Here is a 25,249-nt window from a genome sequence, read left to right as displayed (position 1 = left end):
CTGGTGCTACTCCCAGCTCCCTCTGAAACTGTAGCAAAACAAATTTCGATCTCCTTCTCCCTCTCCCTGATAAAGAAGCATAGAGAATATAGGTTTCCCTGAACTTCGGCCCAAATTGCCACAGGAGCCTCCTAGCCAGTTTCCTTGTGGCTGTCTGATTCCCTTCCAATCTATTCCCACCACTGGAATCAGTGATCCTTCCACACTCCAAGCTAATAATGTTACACTCTGGCTTAGCTACATGGAATAGCTCCATGGTACAGTGGAGATGATGCAATTTCTCAGCTGTTCTCCAAAGGCCTTGCATGGATCTAACCCTACCGCTCCCAGGCACTCTGTGCTCCAAGCTGGCTTTCTTTTAGTCCCTTGTTCCCTGTTGCCACAGGACCTTTGAATATACTCCTTCACCCACCTTACATTATATTCCTCCCAGTCCTTCACTGCCCCTGGTCACTGGATTAATTCTATTCTTCAGAGCTCAGCCCAATCACTGCCTCCCTACAGAGGCCATGTCCAAGCTCCCCCTCTATGCCACTCATTCCTCGCATACTACTCTTCATGGCATCGTGAATTTCTTCTTCACGGTCCTTTACCCAATTGCAGTTTTCCATAAACTTATGCATTGAATTTTAACAAATATCTACTGAGTAAATATCTACTGATGAATGAGTCAGCCACCCATGGGATGACGGGGAGACTCCGACCACACATTCCACTGCCCCCATCCTCTCAGAGGAAGCCTCATCGCCTACCTCTGTCTGTCGAGTCTCCTTCCCTGTGAGCCCCTCCACCGCCCCTTCCTCCCTGAGCGCCTGTCCCACCACCCACAGAATGCAGGAGCCCCTCTGTGACCCTGTCACGTTTTATTTGTATCTTTTCACACTTGGTCTTCAATGAGCAGCGACAGGAGATGTTAGTCTTCCCCTTTGGGCTTGAAGCTACTTGGGAAAAAGAAACTCAGCCCTGTGCACTGTTCCCCAGATGAGCAGGTGCTTAGTATTTATTTGCTCTGTCGATGTCCGCTCCCGGCCGGCAGGAAGGACACACGACAAAGTCTGGTAGTGGACAACCTTTTCTTTTTATTTTCCTTCTCCGTACAGCCTGCCCTGGGATCGCTCCCAGCCGAAGCCTCCTCTGGTCCGCTCCCCGCGGCTCCTTCCGGGCTTCGCTCCGAAGCCTCTACCGGTCCGCTCTCCGCGGCTCCTTCTGGGCTTCTACTTCCGGGCTTCTACCTGGCTTCTTCTTCCGCCCAGGGGTGGCACCGGTATATATACGGGTACAGTGTCCAATCATGTTAAAGTAAGCAAGGCAAGCTGATTGGCTAACATCATCAGTTGCCAGGCAGACTATATTGTTGAGCGGGTTGTTTACGCGGTAAGCAGGAAACTAACGTATTCGATGGGAGGGGTAATCTACCTCAGGCTTTGCTCTTTACCACAGGCCGCACGTCCGCCGCGCAAGGCGAGCTATCACAGACGCGGCTCCCAACATCTCCCCCTATTTTATTTTTTATGAATGTGCGCATCGTAGCCCTTCCTGGACTGGGTGCAGAGGCTTATGCCCTATGTGTAGGTCCACCGTAGGTCCTTGGCTTAGACCCTGGTTGGCCATGCCATGGTCTGCCAAGGCCCTGAGGCCCTCGTCCTTTTTCTAGGGCCAGGCACAAACTGGACGGAACCTGGATGCACACAAGCTTGCACTCATTTCCTCTCCGTAAAGAAATCCCCTCGGAGAGAAATTTAGACCTGGGCAGCATCTAACAGTCCAGCGGCTTACGTGCAGGATGGGGTAGGGCCTGGCTTAGGTCGAGTCGTGCTGGGGAGGCACGCTCTTACCCGTCATTGACTCACCTACCCTGCTGTGTATTGTCACCTTATGGAGGAGAATGAGGGATGCCCGCCATATCTAGACTCGGTCGTGGGCCAATTGAGCAAGCCATGCATATGCCTGAGGATCTTCTTGTCCATTTCGGGCTACCGCTATTTCTATTCATCTTATTGGTTGGTCTGTGATGGATCTCCAGTAGGGCAGGTCTGATCTTCAGTCGAGGGCTTTGTTGCCCGTGTCAGTCTCTCCGGTATCCACAGTGGTTCTCGTCCCGGTTCCTGTGGGAAAACACAAACCGCGCCTCGGTTCCAGCTGACCACTGGATCCGGGCCCATCCATTGTCCTGTCAGGACATCTTTCCACTTCACCCACCCTTTATGGTTGGGGGAAGGGTTGCAGTGCTCCACAGCTGGGGAGCGATTATCATTATTTAAATTTAAAAAGTTGTGTGTGAATAGTGCCATGGATAATCGTGCCTTTGGGGCCAGGCCTTGGCCTACTCCCCCTTTTTGTTTTTGTAAAATTTCTTTGAGGCTTCTATGAGCCCTCTCAATGATTCCTTGACCTTGGGGATTGTATGGGATATCATGTTTTAATTGAACCTCCATCATTTTGCAGAACTCATTGAAGGCTTTGCCTATATAGGCTGGTCCATTATCAGTTTTTAATATTTTTGGTTTGCCCCATGCGGCCCAAGCTGCCAGGCAATGATTGATCACATTAGACACTTTTTCACCTGTTTCTGCTGTTGCAAATATGACGTGAGAACAGGTGTCTGTGGAAACATGAACATATTTAAGAGTCCCAAACTCCTGTATATGTGTGATGTCCATCTGCCAAACATCACCAGGGATCAAACCTCGAGGGTTTACTCCCATCGGTATGGCAGGTTTGTATGTGGCACAGGAGTCACATAGTCGCACGATATCTCGTGCATCTGCTCTGGAAACATGGAAATGGTTTGCTAGTGTCCTGGCATTAACATGAAACTTATCATGGAAGGCACGGGCTCGCTCGATTGGTGTTAGTAAGGTAAAAATCCATTACGGGCGAGTGGCAGTGTCAGCAGCCGCATTCCCCTGTGCCATAGGCCCTGGCAGGGATGTATGTGCTCTTATGTGGGTGGTGAAGACCTTATGGTGTCTGTTCTGAAGCAATGTCTGGATAGACAGGAACAGTCCAGCCACTGTGGAAGTGGATCTAATTAAACTGGCAGTCTCAAGCACTTGCATAGCATTGACCACATACCTAGAATCGGAGACAATGTTAATGGCTTCTGAGAACCGTTCAAGAATCATTTTAACGATCTGCAGTTCTACCACCTGAGGCTGATCTGGTTTAAATTGTATGGTAACCGGGGGCTTGCCTAGGATCACATAGGCGCCTATCCCCGTCTTGGAGCCATCTGTGTATATTGTAGTTGCTAGGACTAATGGCTCAGAGGCAGTAACCTTTGGAAAAATTATAGGGTGCTGAGTGACAAATGACAAGATAGGGTCTTTAGGGTATTGATTGTTTATATCCCCATGGAAAACACATCTCAGAATGGCCCAGGTATCTATGCAGGCAGCCAGGGTCTTGATCTGGCTGGAGGTATAGGGTACTCGGATGGCTTGTGGTCCTGAGCCAAAATGTTGGACAGCTCTATCATGCGCTTCAAGGGCCAATGAAGCGACTGCCTCCGGGTAATGCTCTATGACTTTTGCAGGTGAGACCTTAGGGTGTATCCACAGTAGTGGTCCTTTCTGCCAAATCACCGCTGTAGGCTGTAGACTAGTCTGTAGCAAACAGACATCAAAGGGTCGCCCTGGTTCAATTCTGTGTAAGGTAGCCCCACCTAAGGCTTTTTCCACTCTCTGTAAGGCAGCTCTTGCCTCAGGAGTGAGCCTCCTGTGGGAGGCTATATCTGGGTCTCCCTTCAGAAGGTCGAACAGGGGTTTGAGATCTGAATTTGGTATATGTAAATATGGCCTAATCCAATTAATGTCTCCCAATAGCTTTTGCATGTCATTTAGGGTCCTAACGCCATCCGTGCTAATGGTGACCTTCTGTGTAAGTCTGGAGGCGACACTGAGGTCCACACCTGCTGACCCAGGGGTGGCCCTTGTTGAAGGCTGCCACCCTGAGCTGTCCTGTCTCTGGGGCGGGGGCCCGCCTGTGAAGGGGGCCCCCTCTGGCCGTTTTTTGGCTCTCTAGCATCTTGTCCACAAATACGGTTGCCCTGAGCATCAAAGACCGACCTACACTCCTCAGCTTTGTGTGATCCCTTTTTGCATCGCCCACAAACATATGGTTCTTCATTCCTAGGGCGAGGCCTAGCATCTGCATTGTTTGGGCAATGACGTTTAATGTGTCCTGGCTCCCCGCAGGCAAAACACCCTTTAGCCTTACATTCCCCTTCTAACCCGCGAGGTCCCCTCTGCTGTACAGCCGCGGCCAGGAGAGCAGCCACTCCCGAGTTGGAGAGCGGCCCCCCTATCTCTCTGCATATCCTAATCCAGGCGTTGAGGTCCTTGTTCTTATGAGGAGCTATCGCTGCCTTGCACTCCTTTGTACATTGCTCAAAAATCAGCTGTCTTACCAGCGGTTGAGCCACTCCCGGATCAGGAAATATCTTATCGGCAGCATCTTGCATTCGGGCCACAAAGTCAACAAATGGCTCTGTGGTACCCTGAATTATTTTTGAAAGACACAAGGAGGCAGTTCCGGCACCACTTACCTGTTTCCAGGCGCGGAGCCCTATGGCATTGATTTGTTCATAGACAGCGCCGGGGAACTGGGTCTGGTCATCAGCGTGCCGACCTTCTCCCATAAGCATTTCCTTGTTCCACCCCCGGTTTCCCCGATTGGCGTTTCTCTCAGCCTGCTCTGCAGAGAACTCTGCGTACCAGGCTCGCCAATCCAGGTAACTGCCCGAGGGCAGACACGCCTTTGCCAGCTGAATCCAGTCCGCGGGGGTGAGGGGCCCAGAAGACAGATTCTCCAGCATGGCAATGGTGTAAGGCACAGTCGGCCCAAAGGTTGTAACTGCATTTTTAAGTTCTCTAATCTGCTTTATCTCAAAAGGCTCCCATACATTGCGTCCCTGGCCCATAGCTACTTGTACAGGAAATATCCCGTAGGGGCCACTATCTATCCCAGGTGGATGTACCTCATGAGACAAGCGTCCCCCCTGCCAAAGCCGCCTGTAAAAATACCGACCCGCCGGCGGCGGAGCATAAGACAGCGGCCGTGATTGGGCGGAAAATGGGGGCCCGTGCATCACTTCCTGTTCTGGCGAAAGGGGAGAGAGCTCCCAGGCGGCCGCCTCGTGGCGAGGAATTGCCTCCGGAAACGGCCCCCAAGGTGGGGCGGAAGGCTTCGCCTCCCTCTCGCGCCGGGGAGCGCTCAGGAGCTCTCTACTCCTCCGCAGACCAGGTTGAGCAGAGCGCAATTCGCGGGGCAACGCTGGAAAAGAACCCTGCGACTCCTTATTGAGCGATTTAGGCTCCTGACAGCTGGTCTCTTTGGCCTCCTTGCCATTCAACTTTCCCTCGTCCTCGGAGTCAGACGACTCCGAGGCTAGAGCCCCGTCCTCCTCCTTAGCATCCTTGTTCCCCTTGACGGACCCCTCTCGGGAGCTCCCTGACTGGGCCTGCTCAGATACCCTGCGTACTTTTGTAAGCTCTTGAGAGCTTTCTCCACAACCACCCTCGCTCTTAGTGTTGCTACCTAACATGTTTCCCATCTTTTAATATGTTACTCACCGCGTGAGGCCCAAGGAATCCGCCACTTACGCGTGAGCCTGAGGGGAGTCTAAAAGCCCTGTAGGTGCGCGCCACCCAGAGCCCAGGCTTATCCCCAACTCACCTGTCTCGCAGCTCTGTACTGGAGCGTTGTCCACTTCCACGTCTCGGGGGTGATCAGTCCCCGGGCGGGCCTCCAAATGTCGATGTCCGCTCCCGGCCGGCAGGAAGGACACACGACAAAGTCTGGTAGTGGACAACCTTTTCTTTTTATTTTCCTTCTCCGTACAGCCTGCCCTGGGATCGCTCCCAGCCGAAGCCTCCTCTGGTCCGCTCCCCGCGGCTCCTTCCGGGCTTCGCTCCGAAGCCTCTACCGGTCCGCTCTCCGCGGCTCCTTCTGGGCTTCTACTTCCGGGCTTCTACCTGGCTTCTTCTTCCGCCCAGGGGTGGCGCCGGTATATATACGGGTACAGTGTCCAATCATGTTAAAGTAAGCAAGGCAAGCTGATTGGCTAACATCATCAGTTGCCAGGCAGACTATATTGTTGAGCGGGTTGTTTACACGGTAAGCAGGAAACTAACGTATTCGATGGGAGGGGTAATCTACCTCAGGCTTTGCTCTTTACCACAGGCCGCACGTCCGGCAGTGGGATTTCTTCCTGCTTGGTCCAGAGAGCTGTCATGGTGGTAATTGTTTCTCCACATGTAAGGTGATCAGATTTAGCAAATAAATACATAAAAACTACCAATAACATTTGAATCTCAGATAAACAGCAAATACTTGTTTGTATAAATAAGTCCCAAATATTTCGTGAAATCTATGTTTTGTTTAAAAAATCATTTGTGATTTATCTGCAATTTAAATGTAACTGATCATCCTGGGTTTTTGTTTGTTTGTTGCGCTCCTGGGGATTGAACCCTGGATCTTCACACGGAGGCATATCCCCAGCCTCTTTTTTTTTTTTTGAATCAGGGTCTCAGTAAGTTGTTCAAACTTGTATCATCCTGCCTCAGCTTCCCAGAGGTGCTGAGGTCACAGGAATAGGCCTGTCGTCTATCTGACAACCTTAACCACTTGCCTTGAACATTTTTTAAAAGAACCATGTTATTAATTGTGATTCCAAATGATAACTCACAAGAAGAACTGAATATTTGTACATGATTACTGATGGGTGTGAAATTCATCCTCAATATTGGCTTATTTGTCCATTTAGTCATAATACACTGCCTGAAACGCCACCTTCTTAACAGGCTGGTATAGAAACTGTTTGATTCTCTTTATAGAATCTTTGGAACAATGCACACACATGAACCCATGTATTGGTGCAAATAATGTCCAGGAAGGAGCAACAGACTTTGGTTTTATAATATTCCCACAAAAGACTTAAAGTCCAAAATAACACAGTACAGTAGTCTCCTACACTTAACGTTTCACATTTAAATGAGGTATACAGCTGGTACCCCAGGCTATCAAGCAGGCTGAGGCAGGGTAATCATGGGCACCTAGCACAAACCTGTCTCAAAATAGAATTTAAAAGGCTGAGGATAGCCCAGTGGTAGAGCATATGCTTAGCTTGGCTGAGGCACTGGGCTTGATCCTTAGCAGCAAGGGGAAAAAACTACTTCCAAACAATGAGCACTAGAGTACAAAAGTGGAAAACAATTTGGATCGCTCTAAATCCTTTCATGTGAAATTTCAGATTTGAACTCACATCAAATGTGAGTTTGGCCCAGAGTGCGGAGTTGTAGAGAGAAGAGGTGTACGCCCTCTGGCAGTTTTCCTGGAAACATAGGAGTTTTCAAGTAGAAGGAAAGAAGGGCAGGAGACCACCAGCCCCTGAGGAGGTCTGACCTTCAGAATGACCACCTGCTCCAGCATGCTGCCTCTGCACCCCGGGGAAAGGCAGGCTCCTACCACAGGGAGGCCTTGTTGGATTTCACTGTTTCTTTTCCTCCCTTACAATCCTGCAAGATAGTATTTTGTTCTTTCTTTCTTTCTTTCTTTCTTCCTTTCATCATCTTCTTTTCTTTTTTCCTGTTAACAAGGATGCAAACTCAGTTGGAGCTGACAGCTTTCTGTAAGTGTCTCAAAGCGGTCACCAAGGTAGCAACCAAAGAAGAATTTGTTAGCAGTGAAAAGCACGGTTGTTTGTTTGTTTGTTTGTTGATCTTTGTCAAAAGTTCTGGAAAGAACAGGATCTGCTTCCTAGTGACTCAGCTATCTGCAAGACTCTGAGGTCATTGAGACAAATGCAAACATTCTCTCGACCCCACGGCTTCCTTAGAAGATAATATTTTGTTCCTAGGCGACCATCAGTAAACCATCAGAAACATCTGACACAAGCTCAATTTTTCCAAAGGAAAGATTTCTTGATGAAATTTAGGAGAAAAAAATACATATATATATATATATATATATATATATATATATTCCCATCATTTCTCTCTAGTTTTAATTTTTAGACTATACGTGATACACATTCTTTGTTAAAATAGACCCTGGAGTACAAAATGATTTATTGCAAAATAAATCTTAAGTGTAAAACACAGAGTTTGTTTGTTTGTGAAAATGGAACCAGAGATTTCTTATAGCTGTCACTTCCAGATTTGCATTTGAAGATGACAATGCTTTGCCTGTGCAGAAGGCTCAAGCAAAAAATAGTGTGGCACGGAACTGGCACTTCTGTTTCCTCCCAGCTCCCCTCTGATCTCCTTTGTGCTTCTCCGACCATCGATGGGCACTTCTAGGAGGCCTGGGAAAAGGTCGCCCATAATTTCCAGGGTCTTTGACACCGATCTGCAGTGAACCATGTTTTACTGTGCATCTGTGAGTGTGGGTGCGGGGGCACAAAGCTGCCTGTGTGCAGTGTCGCTCGTTGTCTGCGCTTTAAAGGAAGGCGTGCGCCTCCTTAGACCCACCCAGGAGAATGAGGTGGACACAGATTCCGCAGAGACTCGGAGTCAGCAGAGATAAGGAAAGAGCTGCCGGGAAGGAGGGAGGGCGCGCTGCCCAGGGCATTGCTGTAGGAACCCGCTCCTCCTCCTTTGCTTGAGGGGGCTCCTCTGAGAACCCCAGGCGCTCCTGGTGACTGCATTCATCATAGTCTCAGCTGACGATGGGCTGCAAAGCTCAGAACGTGTTCGGGCTGGGAGAAAATGAGAAGACTGTGCCAGCCGCCTCTGGAGAGACCATGACTGTCACTGCTGAAAGGCCTGGGATGCTCCGGGAGGGAGAGACTGTGGTGCCGGCTGAAAGAGCTAAGATCAAAATACAGGGAGAGCAAAACACAACCCATGCCAAAGCAGCACAAAGCCCACGCTGGGCCACTGCGGGCAATGGGACCCATAGGGTTGCTTCTCTTTAGAAACATGGACCGTGTCCTTCCGGCCATCCTCACCTAGTGTTTATTTCACATTGTTTTCCCAACCGTCCTGCTCCTAAAACCTAGGGAAGTCAGGTACCTGTCTTTGGGGCTCGGAAGAGAACTGGGTCCCCAGGGGGACCCCAGCACTGGTCTGGACTTGCTCTACTGCAAGGCAGGTCACCCCAAGAGCAAATGAGCAGGACCATTTCCCATCTCCAAGCTGGAGGCCTATTCCTGGCTTTGCCCACCTTAGAGAAGAGAATCTGGAAGAGAAAACACCCCGGGCTTAACTCCTGCGTGAGGAGGGTCGTTTCCCCTGCGTTATGGACTTCAGCTCCTCATTTCACAGCCCTGGACTCCCATCTCCCAGTCTGCTTAAAGCTAAAGCCCTCGGCCATGTCCCCATCATAGACATCCCGGAGACAAAGAAGGTGACTTAAACAGAACGGCAATCACCGCCACGCAAAACCACCTCTATAGTCCCCTCAGATCACTGTCTTTCCTGACAGTACCATGAGGCTGACTCTGACTTAGATTTAAATAAACTCTTCCATATTGATGGGATAGGACCAAGGTAATGCAATAATTACCAACCAATTTTCGTGCAACTTTATTTTTATAGAATTGGGTTTATTCTTTTCACTGAAGGTTATATTTCTTTCACATGCAAATTAAACAGCCACTTATCCCATCCCACCGTTTTAAGTCTCCTGACAGCTGCAGATCTCAGGAGATACTGTCACTTGCGGAAAATCCAGGCAAAACACCTCAAGGAATTTAATTATGGCACACTGATTCCAAGTTCATGATTCCAGTTAAAGGTAGTGAGGAATTTGCAGGTGTGTAGTTTTATTGCACACTCCAATAAGAAAAGGACTATTTTAAGGTTGTTAACCAGGGCTTTCAACCTGAGGCCTTGTTAAATTGATTGGTAAAGGAGAAGTTTGAAATATCCTGGGATAGCAAAGCTAAAGGGAAGGAAATTGGGGTGCGGGCAGCTAAACCCACTTCCAGAATCTCTGAGTGGAAGTCATGATGAATTCCCAACAACTTTATTCCAAAGTGAGAGTCACTATTAAGCTCAAAATGTGGCTGGACTCAGCTACAGCGTCTCCTGCAGGGACAGGTGGCCTCCCCACTGGGGAAATGGCAGAGAAGGGCATGCCCGACAGGGACACCAGAGAGCTCCCTGGTCACCATGCCGGGTTGATTCAGAGTGGAATTCTAGGTAGTTGGAAGCTTGTCTCTTCCCGCTTTGTATTAAGGACTTAGGATGTTTTCTCTTAGTATTTACGATGCTGAGGAAAAGAAGAAATGTTGGAAGCCACCCTGAGAAAGACACTAATGCACAGGAAGATGTGGGGACGGCAGCCAAGCCAGCATAAGGAGTCTCGTTTTCATGGGGTATGGAATTAGACTTAGGCTTTGGCCACTGTGTCTTGTAACAAGGCCCTACCTCGTCCAGGGTTAGCGTCTCACAGAGTTTACAACTTTATGCCAACTGTGACCTCTTAGGACCAGGGCCAGCTGGGAGAGTAACCCAACCAGGACCCGTTCCTTTGCTAGTTCAGCCCTCCCCTCCTTCCCTCCTCTGTAACTTCCTCTTCCAGGGTGGACAGGGACTCAGCCTTTGGCCACACCCATCCCCTGGCACATCTGTTCAATTGGACAAAGTTGATTCTGGACCAAGGCAGCTTTCACACTGAATAGGACTCAGAATGTCCCTTCTGACAGTGCTCTTTGAGAACCAGAAAGACAGGAAATGACATACACATTGGTCAGTGCAGCCTAGTGTTTGGCATCTTGGGCATGTTTAGGGCAGCCTCTGACTTCCAATGCATGTGAAGAGAATGACGTTCTGTCTTGTTTCTTGCTCAAGTCTATTTGTCTAGAAGTTTTCTGTCACTCAAGGTCAAACGTAACCCTACCAGACTCAATAAATATTTGTCTTATTCAAATGTTCAGCTGTTTGGCCAAGGCCCCCCTTGCTCTGGAAAGCAATCTGTGTCACTCAGAGACCCCATCAGTGTAAATCTCCAAAGACACTCTCACGGAGACATCCAGAATAAATTTCACCATTATCAGGGCGTCACAGCCCACCCACCTAGACACATACATCAGGCAGGGGGTGATTAAAACAGGGAGACAGTGCCACATGGACAGGAAACTATGGAAGCACCTCACTGAGGGACCCAGTCTGGAGAGCATCCCTGTGGGATGATCAGGATGGGAGAAACAGGTAACTGGCAGAAGGAGCTGAGGAGACACTTTTTCCAAGTTCTCAGAGGCCACTAGGAAAGCAGAGCCACTCAAGTCCATGGCGATGCCCCAGTTTCCTGTATAATTAGTTACCAGATTTGGGGGGAGATCAGAGCCACACTGGCATTCAGAGAGTCCTCGTGTCACTCAGAATCAGCCACTCTCTGGCTTCTGCATGGACTGAACTTGAGGATAGGGAGGCTGCAGGTGCCTATGACTTTTGTAGAAAAAAACAGAGCACCACATAGGCAGGAAGAGCCAGGCCATGTCCTGCCCTGGATGGTGGCATTTAAAGCAGGTGAGCCTTGTTAAATCCCGCCGTGCAGTTCCAGGCAAAGCTGTCATCTGAGAACCAGGCTCCGCGTCACGTCTGTGTCTGTGACATAGGCGACCGAGCCCTACCTGATTAGTTGTTATGGAGATCAGATAACACGCTTAGCTGTATTTGACACCTGACCTCTCCAAGGTAAACACAAAAGCATTATCTCCCTGTCTCCACTGTACCCTGCTTCTCCTCTTTCTAAACTAAAGCACTGCCACTATTTCCCCCAATTTTGCTCTGCTTTTTTGTATTTTATTACCATGTCACTGGCTGTGACTTTTTCATGTGCTTTTGCAAACGTTAAATGCATACATGTTTCTGTGCAATGAAAGTAATACTCTTAAATACATAGAAAAATTCTATGAGCAAATCTCATGTTTGTGTTAGGCTTTGAGACTGGGCTGAAAATTAAAATGTTCTAAGTTGCCATTGTTAAATATTAAGCAAGTTGCCAGGGTTTCAGTGGGCAGGGATGGGGAGGGGACCGTGGGGGACATGGATTTCCTTCCTGGAGTGAGGGGTGTCTTCCGGGATTAGATAACGAGGATGTTGATACAAATCTGCAAATACACTAATAATCACCAAAGCACTTCACTTTAAAATGGGGAACTTTATGATGTGGATCATATCTCAGTAAGATCAAATTGTTACTGCCCGAGTCAAATAGTGAATTTCCTACTTCTAAGGGTAGCTGTTATATAAAGATGAGGCGTCCATTGCCAAACAAGACAATGTAGGGGTTCACAACAGTGTGCAGGAGTTGTAGCCCATTTCATACTAGGGAACTGACTAGGAGAATTTAGCACCCATTCACAAAAAGGACCCACCAATAGAGGCCAGAATAAATTTCAAGGAGATGAGAGAAACTTGGGTTAAGAATTCAGGGATGGATGGATACAGTTGAAAAGATGAAACAAAAACCATTCCAAAGAAGGATCCAGGAAGATGCAGAGATCTTAATATTTTCTTTGATTTCTTGTTATTCTTTTAAATTTTCATTTCTTATTCATGTTTCCAAGGCGCATGAGGAAGACTGACTGCCTTTGTTTGTTTTCTGCGACTGTAACAAAATACTTGTGACCAGGTAATTTATAAAGAAAAGAGGTTTATTTGGATCATGGTTCTGGAAGTCCAAAATCAGACATCTGCACTTGCTTGGCTTGTGGTAGAATCTTTCTACTATGCTCCAACATGGTTTTAAAAAGAACAAGCAGAAAGGCCCATGCAGAAGAGAGAAAAAGGGTCCAAACTTTTGCCACACCTAACCCATTCCCTCGAGAACATTAATCCATTCACAAGGGTGCATCCCTCATGGCCCCGAATCTCCTTCAAGGCCTCACCCCCTCAACTCTGTTGCTTGGGAGACTGGACCTGAATGTAGACGAGAATAGACTATATTCTGGCCACAGCACCCGCTCCAGGGCAGAGCAGCTGGGAGAAAAACCCTGGCTGGGCAGGGAAGAGCCTCAGCAAGCAGCGTCTGAGGCCCTTCAGCCCCGGTGGCCCCACTCACTATTCCCGATGTATTTGAACACCTGCCTCCTAAGTCACACCCTCAAGGCAAACAGCCTTGGTTGAAAAGAAAGCATTTTGACAGAGGGGCCCAGGCTTTGCACCTTTTCTTTTGTGAGAGTTGTCTAAATTCTGTTTGAAAGAAAGATTTCTTTGCTTTAAAGGACCAGAAGGCCAAGTTTTCTGGCAGCCATCTTGTTTCATGTGGGTGTGAAGTGAAAAACCTCATTTCTCACAAGCCTGGCAGAGCCCAGTGAAACAGGAACAAAATGAATACGCATTTGAGCTTGAAATGCCACTTTGAAACTACAAGGCAGGCTTCACAGGCTAAACCGCAGTATCTTTGGGAGACTCCAGTTGAGGATATTGGCACAAGTTCTTGATTTTTCTAGAAAATATCATGGAGTAACACATTGCCATGCTGCGTCATGAGGGAAGGCCAAAGAAAGATGGTTCCTTCCCGGGCCTGGGGAGGATCTGCCTTTGCCTCCTAGTGGGATTCCAGGAGTGGTGTGTCAGAGAGGACAGGGATCATGAAAGAGCATCATGACAGCTCCCTCAGCCTCAGGCAGGCTGTGCTATTGAGTGCCGGCTGGCTAGACCAACCCTAAGTCACTGACACCAGAGATCCGAGAATTGAAGTTCCTCTGTTCCTTCCATTCTACTGGAATATTCTGTAATCTCTCTCTGTCGTGGATGGAAGCTGGGTCCGCGCCATTCTTTAATCCTTTAGTCTTAACGTAATTATTTGCTCAGCAGCATAGCTTAGTACAAGTCTTCATTAAATATCCATCCTTGCCCCCTTCCAAAAATAATACTGTCTGCCTTGAAAAGAAGTGGTTCAGGGTAGTGAAAGTTTTTAAACATTCATTTTCCAGATGGATCTCTTTGTTAAATTAAAATTTTAAAAACCAGCTAAACCATGTGGAATGCTCCTAAGTGAATATTACTGTTTACTAGACTTTTATTCCAACTTATGGCATTTTATAATAAAACATCAGCAAGCTCATAAAGAAGGCTTTTTCAAGGTCCATAATCTTGCTAACCATAACAAAAAGGCGGTAAATATATTGTACAAGAGCCCGATGGAAAAATGTGCTAAAGTATTTCCATAAATCAAATGTAGCACTTTGGCACCAGCTCTAAAGCATTAAATTTAGTAAATTAGAACCAGATGATTTTAAAATAGAAACTTACATAACTTGATGGTGTGATTTTTTCCCCCCAACACAAGTTTATCTTCGTGAAGTTGCTTTGGCTGCTACTGTAACAGGTATTTAAGAAGTAAGGGTGGTGTCTGGATATTACTCAAATTTCTAGCTTTCATGGTGCCTAGTATTTTGCTGAGCAATTCGTACGTATTGGTGGCAGGAGTGGTGAAATCTCAACCGTGATTAACAATGGTAAGTTAATTGGCAAGAAAATGTAATACAGACATCTGCACCGACCTCCATTGTTAAAGCTTTGCATCTACATCAATGGACTTGACGTAAAAGGTTAGATCTGCTTCTCATGTGGGCCAGCATTGTTTGAACCTTCACCCTGGCCTTCTCCTTATTTAATGTATAAGTCTCCATTGCATTTCTGCTGTCTCAGTAGACACAGAAAATGCCTGTTATTTCATCCTTTCATCACACGCGATTTCCCAAAGCCTAACTGGGAGTTCCATGCAACATATTGACTGAGTGCCTGTCAATGGATGTTGGAGATCCAAGATCTTACAGCATGGGCCACAGGAAGTGCAAATGTAAAAGGTGCAGGTTGTGCCTTATAGGAGAATACTTCTTGCTACAGAACTAGCTGTGGTTCCAAGGGAAAGACATCTAGCTCAAATTAGGTTAGACAGAAAGCTATGTTTATTTTATCACCTTACGAATTTGGTTGTCTCAGAGTGGACTTAAGGCATGACTGGATCCAGAGGCACAAACCACAGGATCATGATTCTCCCTATCATGCCCCTGCTTCTTTTTGAGCAGAGGTATATTCTCTTGCTATTGACAGATTCTACAGAGAGGAAAAGATGTTCACTGCCGAGCATTCATTTACAGTCTATGATCCAAAAATGGAGAGATAGTGCTCTCTCTCTTTCCCTCTCCCTCTCCCCTTCCCCCCCCCCCCCCCGTCTCTCCCAGGGTTCATATACAAAACTCTCAGGGAAGAGTTGAATTAGCAACTTGAGTCTGAAGTCAGTCTGGGGCACCAGTGCCTACTTCGTCAAGGGACCTCTGTGCCTTTTCCTCCAAAGCGTTTGACTGGACAAGACCCACCTGCATGACAGACAGTCTATGGGTACAAATGTTCACTGCATCTATAAAACACCTTCACAGCAAAGTCCAGACCCATATTAGGCCAAGTATCTGAATGCCACAGTCCAGCCCCATATGTAAAACTATCCATCGTGACCTGTGAATCCGAGTCTGTTATGAGACGCTTTGGGGGTAGTAGTGAGGTGTGGTGGGAAATGAGAGTTGGGGGCTCAGAATTCAGTTCCCGAGATATGCTTTGTATCTGAGTAGAAGCAAGAGCTTCTACTCCCCAGTCACTGGGGAGGACGTCATGGAGAAGGGAGACAAGGTAGAAAGGAAAGTGCCGATGGTGGAGTTTGCAGGAAATCCTGCCTGAAAAGATGGGCGGGAAACTTTAAGGAGAGAAGCAAAGGCTGTAGGAGCTCCCTGCTGTGGTAACCCAATCAGGGGAGCATGGTGGACAGCGGGAGCTGAGGGGGAATAGGGAAGTCAGCAGATGGAGAAGAGGCTGGGTGTCTCCCTGGAGCAGGGCTCCCCCAAACACTAGGTGCAGACCAGCACCCTGCACAGGTGCACAGTGAGGCCACTGAGTGGGCAGTCAGCCAAGGGCATTTCACATCAGATGACTTCATCCAGCGCCACTGTCATGGCGTGCATGGTGTAAGTCCTTCCCTTCATATTTCCAGTAAAGCAGACACTAGCTAGCTGTATGGGGGGCAGTCACTGTCTGGGTGGTCATGCATGGAACAGGAGCAGAGGGGAAACCCCCCAAACAAAATGAATTCACGCATCCGCAGTTAGAAAAGGTAAAACTCTTGAGCATCTACCTAACTCAGGGGGCAGTGAAACCTGCCTTATCCTGGGCCGAGGTGCCACGCCCTCCTCGGAGCTGCTGCTTGGTGTGAACCTCCATACTGCTGACAGCTGAGCTGTGAGCCATTTGGGTAGGAGTCAGAGTCCAGGCCCCACAGGGAGCCTTTTGAATACCTGGTGTATCCTCTAAATCTCTTCTAGACTCCAAAATAGTCCGAATTCCTCACTCTTGTCTGGTTCCAGGGTTTTGAACAAGGAACTGCGAACCAGTACTTCAGGTGAAGAAGACCTCAACTTACTTGCTTAGGGTGTGAAGGGGCAGAAGAGGGAGGTGGCCGTCGGGGGACCCAGTCCCTTAGTGGGCTTGAGGAGAGGAATGAAAAGCAGATAAGGGGTAACGAGAAGGGACTTGTTTTTCTAATGACCAGCAGTGTCCAGGTGATGTTTGAAACTACAGCCAGTCCTCTGTATGCAGGAGTCCTTCATCATCAGTTAAGTCAACCATGGATTAAAAATATTCAGGGGGAAAAACTGCGTGCGTATTAGACACGCGCAGATGGTTTTCATGTCCTTGTCCCCTAAATAATGCAGTGTAACCACTATTTGCACAGCAATTAAACTGTGTTATAAGAAATCTAGAGATGATTTGAAGCGGTGGTGGTGAAGCTTTTAAAGCTTTTAACAATAAACAGCGCGCTGCATGCCACAGGTTTGGCACCAAGGATTTAAAGTATACAGCAGGAAGTGAGGGGGTTCCGTGCAAACATTACACCATTTTACACAAGGGGCTTGAGCATTCTTGGATCTGGGTGTCATTAGGAAGCACCCGTAGATTCCGAGGGACAACTATGCAGAGTGGCTTGGGGACGTCGCAGTCAGAAGCCGTGGCCTCTGTCACTACTCTCCACCCTTCCTAGAACCAGAAGCCCAAGCTTAGAGCATGAGTCACGAGAACCACAGGCATTGAAGTTCAAGAAAACCCTTGCAACACGCCCTCGTCTACAACTTCAAGTCTGAAATCACAAGATGCCAAGACTTCAGCAAATTAAAGAAACTTATACTTAACATCTGGGAACCTCAGCATGCGTGCAAATGAGCAAGACTGAGCAACCCGAGCACACTCGTCAGCAGGCGCCCCTGGCTTTTCGCAGAGAAACTCCCTTTATTTCTCAGTTTTGGTAGGCGGGAAAGAATGTGCGGTCCACACTCCACTCAGGGAGTCAAGGGTGGACGCTGGTGCCTCCACGCCACCCAGTCTCGAGCCCACACTGGGAAGGCATTCTTCTACCAGACAAAATAAAAGATTGCTGATGGCTGGAGCTCATTGTTTGCTTTCTAAAATGAATCAAACTCTTCAAAAGCTTGGCTGGAGCGGCACAGGGTGTGCTGGGTCCCCACGCCACATTCCTCTCCTCCTGCCCCCTCCACCAGCCTCCACATTGCTTGGATTCCTCCTTCTCTCTCGTCAGCGCCAGCTGGCGGTAACTGGGGCTGGCCAGACACCCCGAGGAGACTCCAGTTAGGCCTGCAGGATGTTTGCCTCTCGCTCCCAAGGGGACAGGAGGCTGGCTTTCTCTGAGAAGTGGATCAGCCTGGCTCTCTTAGGGCACCAACGGCTGCATCTCCAGCCTCTAAAGCAGTGGTGGACCCTGGCCTCCAGGGAAGTAGGCATTTGGGGTTTAACACACCCCAGCGCCCCTTCCTCTGCCCATCCTACCCTCAGCTCCGCCCTGGAGCTCTGCTGGAGGCTGGGTGTGGGAGATGACTCTTTGTATCAGTGTGCCCTGGAGACTGGCAAAGCTCAGGAGCAGGTTGGAAATAGGACATCGTGCCCCATCCAGACACGAGGACCCACAGGCTGGGAGCCTGCTCTGCTCAGCCCAGCCAGACAGGAAAGGAAATAGACAGAGGCAGGACAGGGGATTGCAAAGTTCCTTCACGTTCTATTAGGTCTATGAAGCGGGAATTCATGTGTAAAGAGAAATCTAGAAGACTTTTCAAATGTACAAATGTGTACGTAGAGCACTTTCCTCATGTAAGTGTCTACGAAGGGACAGCAAGGAGTAGACGTGGATACCTTTCTTCTGATCTACAAAGCATTAATACCACGTTACTGAGTTGGCCAGAGCCTCCATTCAGGCATGGAATTTGTATTGTTTGGGTCTTGGCGGATCGCCTTGACCTTTGTGAAAAAAAAAAAAAAAAAAGATCCACAAACTAAAGTTTCTAGCAGCAGAGATTTCCATGACAGTTTCATATAACAAGCTGTTTATTTGGGCAAACTAAAGTATGCAAAAACAGAACACCTCTCAGGAGAGAAAACAGGAGACAGCCTTTGCCAGGCAATCTGCACGATTTTACTAGTAAATAACCTCTCTTGTTCCGCTGAACTCTGTGCCTTTGGCTGGCTGCATACATATAAGAGGTAGAAATGTGAATCTTTGCACACTTATGGAGATCAATAAGCCTAATCTTTATTATGTGTTTCTAATTTTTCTTATAACTTCATGCCTAAGTTCATTCCACCAAAACTTTCAAAGAGAGAAAGAACTAAATGCCAAAGGAGTCTCACAATTGCTTGTCATATTTTACTAAGAGTTGTGTGAATATAGTTAACGTGTAATTTAATCTGTCAACGTTGTTTAGTTCTTTGGGGGTGGGGAGAAGGTAGTAATTAAGTATTCCTCAGTCATAATAACACTGAGACATCAGAACTTCACAGCTGCACAGTTTTTCAAAAGTCACGTCAAGGCATTGCTCATAATTACTCCTTTTACAGGGGTCTAACACATACAGTGACAAGGTGTGTGTGTACTCTTTCCTGTTTATTAATGACTGAGAGGGCCCATGACACTATTTTAGCATGTTCCCCTGGGAAAATGAAAAGACCTTTGGTGAAAGGGTCTGTGATGGGAGACAGACAGCGGTCAGAATTGAGACAGATCGTGAGAGTGGAGGTCTTCAGGTGCTGTGCAGCGTCACCTTGCTTAAGCTCAGCCAAGTCTTAAGGGACAGCAAGATCTCATAAAATCCTCCCAGAGTGGGACCCATCACACACCCAGTAATCTAGATCTGAGGAACCATTTCCAATCTCTGTCACTTAGAGCCCCAGTCAGCCGCATATGGCCTGCCATTGAACGAGAAAAATAACTAAGTCAAGGAGAAACCAAATCAAAGTAATTTGAGGATTATCAGACAACAAGCATTTTTAGTAAATACTACCCTCCACCTGCAGAAACTTTTTGTTTGTCTGTTTGTTTTTGTGATATTATTTCACCAACACTTTTGGAAAACAGTATTTATTCCCAGTACCCTGCTGTTGATGGGGCTTGTGGGAGGTGAGGCTGGGTAGCTTTTGTGCAGTCTCTCATGCCAAAATATTAGTGGAGGAAAAGCAGATGAATGCACAGTTCACTGTATCTAAAAACAAGGCCTTTGAGGCTGTATTTGCACCTTTTCTCTAATAACAGACTTTCATTCATTCTAAGTGCTTGATTAGTTCAACACATCAAACAGAGTTGTTGCCTGGAAATGACAGGACTTGTTTCTCTTGTCTTCTGGGAAGTGGTTTATTTATTTTTTCTTCCATGGACTTCAGTGAAAACTATGTGTGAACAAGATTAAGGCTTTGAGAGGACACAGGATGAGATTCAGCTAAGCACATAGGTGCAGACTATGATACAACAAAACATAGTAAGACTTTCTTCTGTAAGTTGCTTAAAATTTCATCGTAGAGAAAACTCACAAGTGAAACGTACTGCAATAAATAAGCGCTAAATGGTGTGCTCCATCCACACAATGGACTACAAACCATAGGATGCCCTTCTCCACTGGATGGGGTCCAAGGGCTCGAACCAAGCCCACCGAGCCCAGTGTTTAAAGAGAAGAAAGCCAAATAGTCAGGATTGCTTCTGTAGCTGGATTTGAGAAGCTTTGACTTTGCCATGGGTGACGGAAGAATCCAGAGACACAGCAAAGTGGATAATAGGGTTGAAATGATGGAGAGTTTTCTAGGAAAATGTCATGAAAGACGTGGGATGGGGTGCCAGCTGGAAGCAAGGTAGATCAGGTATGCCGAAAGGTGAGAGGAGGGGAGAATGGTGGATGCATGCACAGGCTAGAGAGTGCACATAATTAAGGGGTGTGTGTGTGTGTGTGTGTGTGTGTGTGTGTGTGCATTTGCACTGTGAAGTCTCCTCATGACTTCAGCTGCTTCTCACAAGGCTTAGTCTTCCCAGGAGGGAGACTCAACCTCAGGGAGATGACAAACACGGACTCAGATGGGGCAACGTATCAACAAAATATCTGATGGGCGGTGTGGCCCTGGGCTTAGAGCCACACACAGTCAGGAAGGATACAACCCGGTTCCTGCATCACCCCTGCTGCTCCCCTGGCCTGGAACTTTGTGCCAGTTACAAAACCCAGTGGAGTGTCCATTTGTAATATGGAAAAGAACATGATTAGTACATAAGATGATTGTTAACCAAAATTATGTTTGTAAATATCTAGCACAGGGCCTGTCCATGGAAGATGGGGTGCATGGGGTGCTTCCATCAAGGCTCAGTATACCAGGGGATTAAAGGAGATAATGCTCAGTGGCTGGTTTCATTTGAGAGGTTTCTGGAAACTGCTCATAAAATAAAATATTTGCTTTCTCTAGTTATTTTTTGAAATAACGTGGGTGTATATAGTTTACTTTTTAAAAAGAGTGGTATCAAGCAGGGTATGGTAGTTAATGCCTATAAACCCAGCATTCTGGGAAGCTGAGGCAGGAGGACTGCAAATTTGAGATCAACTTGGCTGATTTAGTAAGACCCTATCTAAAAAATAAAAAGTTTTAAAAAGTGCTGGGGATGTAGCTCACTGTAAAGACCCAGGTTCAATTCCCAGTACTGCAATCAATTAATAATTTTTAAAAACTGGCATGAAACAACAAACCATGCTTACTTTTTTTAGGACTGAGCTTATTTTCTGAGGTTTGGTATTCATTCAATGTCTAGACTGTTCCTCTGGAAATTATCTGTACCTTAATCTGCACTCATGACCAGATTTACTTAGAACACAGAACACAGAGCACTTTTTCACAAAGGGTCAGATAACACATGACTTAGGCTCTGTGGGTTTTACCGTCTCTTTGGCAACCACTCAGCTCCACCACTGCTGCTTAGGAGATGATATATAAATGAATGGAACTAACTGTGTTCCAATAAAACTTTATTGAGAGACACAGAAGTTACAACTTCATGTACTCGAACATTTCATGAATATTATTCTTTCCTGTCTCCACCCCCACCACCACCAGGCAAGCCACTTCAAAGTGTGAAAGCTATTCTTAGCTCATAGCTGCAGAACTGGAGAACTGGCCTTGCCTTGGTTCTGACAAGGTTTGCTCATTTTTCATAAAAATAAACTGTACTGCTATCCTCTAATACATGTTTTTCTCCTTCCCTTCCTGGGCACCAAGCAGAGCCTCCAGGTAAACATATGTTCTTTGAAGATGCATTTATACTCTTAGTCATTCAGCAAGGACTTAAGCACCTGTAAGGTACAAGGGGACCCAGGTGTCAGTAAGACACCAGCCCATCCACTGCAGCACACACCAAAGCTCGGGGAACAGACGTCAACAAATCTGTGTGATCCAACGTGGAAAAGTCCTTATAATAGAGCTGTGTTCACCGCACAATGAGGGTATAGTAAAGGGGGGCAGGGATGGTTCTGAAAGGGTGAGGTGGGCAGAGTGGGGGTTGTTGACAAAGAATCACAAAAGAGTTAGTGTTCGAGCCGGGCTCCACGGCCGAAGGCAGGAGCCAGGGCGCGCTGGCAGTCGTGCAAGTCTGGAAAGGTGGGAGGCCATTCTGGAACTGCTGAGTCCCCTCCCCTATCTGTATGGCTGCAGGGTGGAATGACAGGGAGGGAGGGACAAAGGAACGGAGGGAGAGGAGGAGGAAAGGCCAGAAGGAGTGTGGGCCCAGAGGACAGTCCCTGCCAGCGTCCAGATTCTGTGTATTAAGGCGTAAAGTGTCGCTTGGGGTTTTTAAACATGGTGGTAATGGGATTGGCTCTGTATTCCAGGAATTCAGTGGGTAGCACCATAGAAGAGAGACTGGGACAAGGAGAGACTTCAGGCAAGGAAACTAAAAAGCAATCAGTGGATCCGCTCAGAACGAGATTCGGGAGACTGACCTAATGCTTGGATTCCCATTGTGGTCCAAGCTGGTGGGACCCATGCAAAGCTCCAACCTCCGAGAGGCGGCTTTGTGCTCCCTGTGAAGTGCTGGGCTCAAAGATTTCCAAGGTTGCTTCCAGCCCTTGCTCTCATGCCCTGGTTCTGTGACCTTGCCCCAGGGGCTCTCCTGAAGTTGTGGATGAAGGTTTCTTTCCTCCAGCACCCTCTTAGCGTCTGCTGCATTTGTACGAATGGCTCACGATGGCTGGAAAGTCACTTGGGTGCCATCCAGCGCTGAGCTCCTCGCTCCTGCCTGCAGAGCGTCTGGGAGGCACAGCCCATGGCAAGCACACAGGCAGGTGGCGAGGCTGACAGGCAGAGACAAATGCTATGGAAAGTGGTGGAGAGAGGGGTCTGAACCCCAGACCCGGGCCCATTTCGGGAAGGCACCCATGGGAGCACAAAGGCTTAGTGACAGTCCAGGTTAACCTCATGCTTGCTCTCAATATTTCAGGTACTAGATTAAAAAGAGGCTCTTTCTCTATTCATCGGTGGGACTTTAGGAAAACATACTAAATGTCACAAATAAATTAACGACTATTCACATTACTTAACTGCTAATGTAAGGCCAGAGCTCAATACTTCAGCTAATACCCTTGAGTGTTTAAACATGGATGACAAGAGGCAAGAAATAGATCATTCCCTACTCAGCACACTCCAATGGCTTCTTGTCATGCTTAGGAAAAACTCCAAGTCCCCTTCCTCCTACCTCTGGCTTGTCTTTTCTATATATGTCCCGCATGACCCACATAACCCACACCAGCCATGCTGGACTGCTCGTCTATGAAGCAGAAGGCACACAGGGGAGGTTCCTCACCTATTTCTGAATGCTTTCCACTCTCCAAATATCAACAACCTAATATTAACAATAATTACAATTAATAAAATAATTAAATATTAGTGCCATTTCTATAATATACTGTAACAATGTCATATAGTAACTAATATATGAGAAATATATGAATTTTGAAGTAATTAATAACAATACTAATAATAATAAGCAACCATTTATTAAGATCTTACAATAATGAAAAAGACAAAAAAAAAGATCTTACAATACACCAAGTACTATTAACTTATAACCACATTGTTTCCTTTCATCTTTATTATAACCCAGCAAGTACATACATTATTTTATCTATTTTACACTTCAGGACACTAAATTCAAGTTTATTCCAAAGCTTATTCCAAAGACGTTTACCTGGTTCCAACACCCCTATATTTTTCTGTATGCAGCTAGTGATACACAAACTTAAACCATCTCGAAATGAACTTCAGGTGGATTTTAAGAGTCTCATCATCCTGGATAGAAACAGAAACATAGGCAAGTCCCTTGGTAGCAATCAAGGTTTCTAGTTTGAGAATGAAATTACAAATATCCCAGCACAGGTCTTGCGAAGCTGTTTTGAAACCCTAGGTGGGGAGGAGTAGCTGGCGTCTACATACTCAGTCTGGGACTCATCACGCCAAACAGGAGGATTCAGCCTCGAGCTGAGGAAGCCAAAGGAATGTTATCTGCATCTCCTGGAGGCCCCAAGACTCATCTTACAGATGGAAAGCACTTTGACCCATGATCCTCCCTCATCGTAGCAGACACCAAAAACAACTTCTTGCAAACATGGACTCTTGCAGTCTATAGACTTCTGCAAGGCTGCAAGACCCCTACCACAAAACATGCTGCATGCTTTGTTCACTTCCGGGGGGATCTTGCAAAAATCACTTGGTCTCATATTTGCTCAAGGACAAGCAAGGAGAAGGCAAAGCCCAGCGGAGGGAGAACAGGTTATGTTGGGGGCCGTTGGAGGAACCAGTGCCCTCTGTGAGCCGCCGCTCAACTGCAAACCCTCTACCTGAAAACCGCGTTGGAAAGACAGCTGCTCTCCTGTTCTTGCTTAGATCAGAAAAGTAGAGTTTTAATTCAAGGAGGATTTGATGGGGGAGGGGAGGCAAACTCATTCTGCTCCAAGCAGCCAAAGAGAAAAAAATAAAGGCTGATTTTTTCCACGCCCGTCATGAAGTCTGGTTGGAGAGTTTCCCACTGGGGACAGCTATTGTCTGAATTCAAGTCCCAACCCTGAGACCCAGAAAAAAAGAAATTTTCTCCTCACTAAAAGTGACTATTTCTGTCTTCTCCTGGGTGATTCTCTCCTCTTTAGAAATGAACAAATGGGACCTCTATAGAAATCTTGTCCTGTGCTTCCCTGGAGTGGCCTTTTAACTGGACTTAGCAACTAGTGCATGCCTCTCTTCCCAGGATAATAAGTGTTGGTGGGTTCATGGGTCATCTTTGGGAGAGAGGTCAGAAGAAAAAAAAAAAGCCGGTGTTCGCAGCTGGAGTCAGCAATGCCAGCTATCAAAGAGCCCAGGGCCACTGCTGATGTATAGGGCGTGGCCTGGCCAGCCCACTGAGGGTCACAGCGAACCTTTATCTTCAACAATTCAGCAAAGGTTTCTGGGAGTCTGCAGCTCAACTCCATGAGACCCTGGTGAGAAGCTGCCCAAAGAACCTCTGGTACCCAGGCAGGGAGGAGCAATTGCATTCCAGCTCCTCACACACTGACGTTGCAAAGTACTTTGAACGCTGCATAGAACAAAAAAAAACACGCATACAAAGCAAACAGCCACAGAAAAAGGAGGGGGAAGAGCAAAGAAAAGAGAAAGCGAGAGAGAAAGAGACAGAATCAGCAGGGGTAGTTAGTAAAAAGGGGCCCTGAGACAGAAAATCTATTGTTCCCCGGATTCGTTTCATGTAGAGATCGTGAGGTGAATGGCTTTGAAATGAAACGGATTTATGAACTAGTTGCTAGGTCACAGGAAGCCAGACTGTCAGACTGCTTTTGTGAATTTGGGTTCTTTAAAATGTAGGTTAATCTTAAAGGGAATGGCTCTCCTTTTCCTGGTTTCTCTTTCTTTTTTAAATATATTTTTAAAAAATTTATGGGGTGGAGATTGCA

General features: G+C 47.1%; 1 protein-coding gene across 1 annotated transcript in view; it reads left to right on the top strand.

Annotated features, from left to right (window-relative positions):
- Nedd9 (neural precursor cell expressed, developmentally down-regulated 9) overlaps positions 1-25,249 on the top strand; it is a 171,799-nt gene that overhangs the window by 100,210 nt on the left and 46,340 nt on the right. The gene's annotated exons all lie outside the window — the stretch shown is intronic.

Source organism: Cavia porcellus, unplaced genomic scaffold (assembly GCF_034190915.1).
Source record: "Cavia porcellus strain 051 isolate PalLab524CR breed Dunkin Hartley unplaced genomic scaffold, mCavPor4.1 scaffold_13, whole genome shotgun sequence".
NCBI lineage: Eukaryota > Metazoa > Chordata > Mammalia > Rodentia > Caviidae > Cavia > Cavia porcellus.
The sequence above is the reverse complement of the archived record's forward strand: the minus strand, read 5'-3'. Positions and strand labels throughout refer to the sequence as shown.